At 53.6% G+C, this 5742-nt stretch overlaps 1 pseudogene; it reads left to right on the forward strand.

Moving 5' to 3' along the window:
* Positions 1–2168: 2168 nt before the first annotated feature.
* Positions 2169–3586, forward strand: LOC116759125 (annotated as a pseudogene).
* The last annotated feature ends 2156 nt before the right edge of the window (positions 3587–5742 follow it).

A 5742-nucleotide genomic window follows, 5' to 3' on the forward strand; every position in this document is an offset into this window, starting at 1 on the left:
CGTGGCTTACCTCTCCAAACAGCTAGAGCCAACCATTCGGGGATGGCAACCATGCCTTCGGACCAAACAAACAAACTGACTCTGGCCCACCCACTAACCGTGTTTTCCTCCCACCGGCTGGTCGACCTTCTAGGCCACAAATCTCTCTTCCTCCTGGGCCCCTCCCGCATCCAGGAGTTCCACCTGCTGTTCATTGAAAACCCTGCTGTCTCCCTCGACCTCTCCCCCCGCCTAAACCCGGCCTCCCTCTTGCCTATCTCCAATACCGGGACCTCCCCTTCCCACTCCTGCCCCCAAGTCGTAGAGGCCCTGAGCCCACCGAGACAGGGACTCTTTGACATCCCTCTTTCAAACCCGGACCGCACCCTTTTCGTAGATGGCAGCTCAATACTCGGTCCTGACAGACGCCGAAGGGCAGGCTATGCTATGCGGTGGTAACTATCTCAACTATTACCGAGGCTAACAGCCTCCCAGAAGGGACAACATCTCAAAGGGCTTAACTGATAGCACTCACGTGGGCCCTCGGCCTATCTAAGGGCCAAAGGGCCATCTTTCTCCCTATGGTCGCAGGCATTTCCTGCGGGCATCGGGGGAAGAGCCCTAACACACAGTGTCTCAACATCCCGTGACCTAGAACAGAAACTCCAGCTAGCCATCGAGGCTTCTGCCGCCCCCATCACCTCCCTCCAGCGTCAGATCACCTCAGTAGCCCGAGTTGCCCTCCAAAATCGACGAGCCCTCGATCTCCTGACGGCCGACAAAGGAGGTACCTGCCTCTTCCTACAGGAGGAATGCTGCTATTACATCAATGAAACAGGACTCGTCGAAGACAACGTAAAAGCCCTGCGTCGCTTAAGAGAAGAACTCCAACGCAAACACCAACAGTCCGCCTCCCCAATTCCCGATTGGCGGCGATCCACCCTCTATACCTGGCCAACACCAATCTCAGGCCCCTTAATTCTCATCTGTATCTTGTTCATGCTTGCTCCCTGTTTCCTTAGGTTCCTTCGCAGGCGCACGGAGGAAGTCTCTCGGGTGGCCACAACCCAAATGCTCCTCGGCCCTTACACCTTGCTTGCTACAGGACCCCACACTGGCCTCCCCTAAGCCTCGGACCTCTGGTCGCCCGACTCCCCTTTCGACACCCCCATTCAGCAAGTAGCCAGACATCAGAATGCCGCCCCATTACACCAAAGATGTTGGGATGTAAGGCCAACTGGCCCTAGGCAGGGGAACACAATCAGATTCACAGGTTGCATCAGACCGAAATTCTCCGGACCACCCAGTTCCAGAAACTGCCCTGGAGACATTCTGGACCACCCAGTTCCAGGAACTGCCCTGGAGACATTCCGGACCACCCAGTTCCAGGAACTGACCTGGGGACTTTGAACCCAGCCCAGCCTTCCCGCCTTTCGAGGGGCGGGAACAACGGTCCCCCAGGATACCCGAAAAGACCACCAAATAAGGAATACCCTGCGCCCTCCCAGATTCACCACAGCCCTTTCCCTTCTTCCCCTATAAAGTCTTGCCCAACCCTCGCCCGGGTGCGACTTCTCTGGCCCCTTTCTCTCGGACCAGTGAACCTCGCCCGGGAGCGCTCCCTAATAAAGCTCCCTTGAAGCTTTCCTCTGTTTTGCGGTGCCGTTTGTTAAGATCCGACATTACACTTATGTGTTACGCAGGTCAGAGACCACGATCCCTTTCAGAGACATGGCAAATTGAGGCCTAGACAAGGAAGATGGCACGGGATGAGGCTGGGATACAAGCCCAGGTCTTTTGACACCTGGGCCAGTGCTCTGTCCTCATCCGATCTCCGCTGCCACCTGGCCTGCCCCCCTCAGGGCCTGTTTCCCCCTTTGCACAAAAGACAGTTCCCTGGGCTTCCCTGGTGGCGCAGTGGTTGAGAGTCCGCCTGCCGATGCAGGGGACGCGGGTTCGTGCCCCGGTCCGGGAGGATCCCACATGCCGCGGAGCGGCTGTGCCCGTGGGCCATGGCCGCTGGGCCTGCGCGCCCGGAGCCTGTTGCTCCGCGGCGGGAGAGGCCACAGCAGTGAGAGGCCCGCGTACCGCAAAAAAAGCAAAAAAAAAAAGACAGTTCCCTGAAGGAGTGTGGGCTTCCTTTGCCCTTCCTGTCACCAGCTCCTCGATGTTGTGGCCTAGAAGAACCCATGGCTGTCGAGAGAGTCAGAGCGACGGCCATGGCCTCTGGATCAAAATAGCGGAGTGTGGGCAAAGGCAGGGCTGAGGGGCTGCCAATCAACTTCAGCCTGGGATTCCTGGGGCCGTCCACCCCATGGGAAACGGGAGCCAAGACCCATAGGGGTGAGTAGGGGGAGGGATGGTGGGCTCCTCCATCCCCTCCTGGCTTGAAGCTTTTCTCAGGATGGGAGAGACAGGATGAAGAAAATCATCTCTCCCCTTCTCATTTCCCTTCCTGATCTTTCCCGGGCAGGGTGGCGACAGCCTGGTCATTTGAGAAGTGGATGAAGCTTACCTGAGGGAAGGTGGTCTGGCTGTGACAGGTTTTCAATCCAGTTTTGCAGCGTTGTGATCATGGTGCCCCCTTGGGGGCCTCTGGGTTTGGACATTGCTCCTTTCTCTTGAAGACTGGCTGGGCAGGGCTTTCCTATCATCTCAGGTGATCTTCATAACAATCCTGGCTTAGATCATTGAGGGGCAATTGTTCCCACCCTAGTCTCACAGCTGACGGAAACAGGATGATACTCCTAGGATCCCTTGGCCGCTGAGCTAGGACCAGGGCAGGGCTCCGACCTGGCCCAGGGCTCTATCTCTGGGGCCTTTTATGGAACTTTTATTTGAACCCGCTTTTTGCCAGGTACACCAAGTGTTTTTAGGGTAAAGAAAGGTTTCTCTTTTTCACATTACATAAGAAAAGGAAGGGCATTTTCATCCTCACGTGGTCTTTGGATGGCAGTGAAACATTTTAAAACTTCTCGCAGAGCGAAACCAGCACCTGCCTCGGAGCAGCAGCTGCCCTGCGGCCGACCAGGGTTTCTCTGGCCAGCGTTGGTCCCACGGGCCTAGGGCGTGGGGCATATCTTTGCAAACCTCTTCAAGGGCCTTTTTAGCGAAAAAGAAACGAGCATTCTCCTGATGGTCCTAGACGCTGCAGGAAAGACCACCATCCTATACAAACTGAAGCTGGGTGAAATCGTGACCACCATTCCCACTACAGGCTTCAACGTGGAGACTGTGGAATACAATAACATCAGCTTCACTGTGTGGGTGGCCAGGACAAGATCCGGCCTCTGTGGCGCCACTGCTTCCAGAACACACAAGCTCTCATCTTCGTGGTTGACAGCAATGACAGAGAGCGTGTGAATGAGGCCCCAGAGGCGCTCATGGGATGCTGGCAGGAGACGAGCTCAGGGACGCCATTCTCCTCATGTTTGCTAACAAGCAGGGCCTCCCCAATGCCATGAATGTAGCCTAGATGACGGGCAAGCTGGGTCCGCACTCTCTGTGCCACAGGAACTGGTGCATTCAGGCCCCCTGTGCCGCCAGCGGGGACGGGCTCAATGAGGGGCTGGACCGGATGTCCAATCAGCTCCGGAACCGGAAGTGAGTGGTACTCTTCTCTCCTCCCCTCTCGCTCCGTCCTTCTACCCTCTCTTTACTCTCATGTGGCAAACGTGCCCCTGGGGTGTGAGTGCCAGGAGCTGTCTCCATGGTCGGTCACAGTGTGCTTCACCACGCTGTAAATGTGCAGACGCGGTCTGCAACTGGGTTTCTATCTAATGTAAATAGTTTCTGTTTCCAGTGAGTCAGTTTCTGGTACTCCTATGCAATATTACTCAGCTTTTTTTTATTGTCAAAATAAAGTCGACCCACTGTTTAGTACTGAGAAGGGATTTTAGGCACACGGGTCATCCAGGAGTCACTGTGTCAGACAGGCCCGATGCTCCTCCCCTGGGCTTTAGATCTGTGTTAAGATCCATTTTGGTGGTTGTTTTTTAACCCAAACTCTGCTTTTTTTTTTTTTTTTCCTTGCGGTATGCGGGCCTCTCACTGCCGTGCCCTCCCCTGTTGCAGAGCACAGGCTCCGGACGCACAGGCTCAGCGGCCATGGCTCACGGGCCCAGCCGCTCTGCGGCATGTGAGATCTTCCCGGACCGGGGCACGAACCCGCGTCCCCTGCATCGGCAGGCGGACTCTCAACCACTGCGCCACCAGGGAAGCCCCAGTGCATTTTTAAAAATAGTTACAAACACAAGGTAAGGAGAACACTTGAACACACAGAAGGGAGAAATGTGCCTAGTGTAGGTTCTGCAGTAATGGCCTGAGTCCGGTCCACTAGTGATCTGTTTCCTGTTGGGAACGTGAAACGGGATAGAACCAGCCATGATCCATCTACATGGTCACAGTAGGGTCCCTGTGATTTGCTCTGTCTTGAGTCATCCCACACCCCACAGCGTCTGTGTTTGTTTCTGTGCTTACATAGCTGCCCAGGAGATGGGCTGGTGGCTGCAGCCACCGTTCTCAGACCCCTTGGAGGAACCCCAGCCTTTTCTGGGGTCAGCATTGGCACTTTGTTTGGGATACTCTGGTTTGAGCGGGAGCCCTGCAGTCCCCTTGCTTGCCTGCTCTGGGCTCTCTGGGGGTCTCACCAGCAGGAGCGCGGGTGGTCATCCTTGAGCCCCAGCCCTTCGGAGCCCCTGTCCACGTGTGCTTTCACTCCCTCAGCCTACAAGGGTCAGATTTGCCATCTAAAAATGATAAGCTCTACTGTTTTCTTTTGTATATTGATAAACATTGACGAAGCTGGAGCTGTTAAACTTTATCTTGGGGAAAACCTCAGAACTGGTTTATTTGGTGTCGTGGAACCTCTAACTGCTTTCAATACACAATTAGTAATCAACTGTTTTGTATACTTGTTTTCAGTTTTCATTTCGACAAACAAGCACTGTAGTTACAGCTATTAGAATAAAATCTCAGCTATTAAAAAAAACTTCTTGTAATCAATAATGCCAGGTTTTTATGATAAAGTATTAACTTAAAAATTAAGTCCTGGGGCTTCCCTGGTGGCGCAGTGGTTGAGAGTCTGCCTGCCGATGCAAGGGACATGGTTCGTGCCCCGGTCTGGGAAGATGCCACATGCCGCAGAGCGGCTGGGCCCGTGAGCCATGGCCGCTGAGCCTGCGCATCCGGAGCCTGTGCTCCACAACAGTGAGAGGCCCACGTACTGCAAAAAAAAAAAAAAAAAAGAAAGAAAGAAAAAAAAAGAAAAAATTAAGTCCTTTGCTTGACCAGCTCCTTTCTCCCCTATCCCAGGGCAAAAGACACCAGTCTTCACATATTTTTGTAATTGTTTTCCTCTCTCTCTCTCTCTCTCTCTCTCTCTGTTTCCTTGGCTACCAGAAGCCAGATGTACTCATGCACATCAAAATAGGTGGATAAAGACTTTGAGTGGTGACTATATTTATTTTGTGATTTCTTTGGCAGTAGCCAGGACTCCATACCTTAGTTTTGCATTGGGGTTTGCAAATATCGAAAGGGTGGATTGGCTCTACTCGGTTTTATAACTGCCTTTCCTGGAATTCTGCAGACATCTCCATTCCCCTGGAGGTCAGATAATGGCTATTTATTTTCCATAGTCATGAAAACCTCTGGGAAGAGCCATGGCAATTTGACAAGGACCGTTGAAGGGACATCAGGATTGAAGTGACTGCTCAGGAAATCACATACCCTTGCTCCTATCTGTGGGGACAGCTGCCAGCCGGG

This window comes from Phocoena sinus, chromosome 9, assembly GCF_008692025.1.
Source record: "Phocoena sinus isolate mPhoSin1 chromosome 9, mPhoSin1.pri, whole genome shotgun sequence".
Classification (NCBI taxonomy): domain Eukaryota; kingdom Metazoa; phylum Chordata; class Mammalia; order Artiodactyla; family Phocoenidae; genus Phocoena; species Phocoena sinus.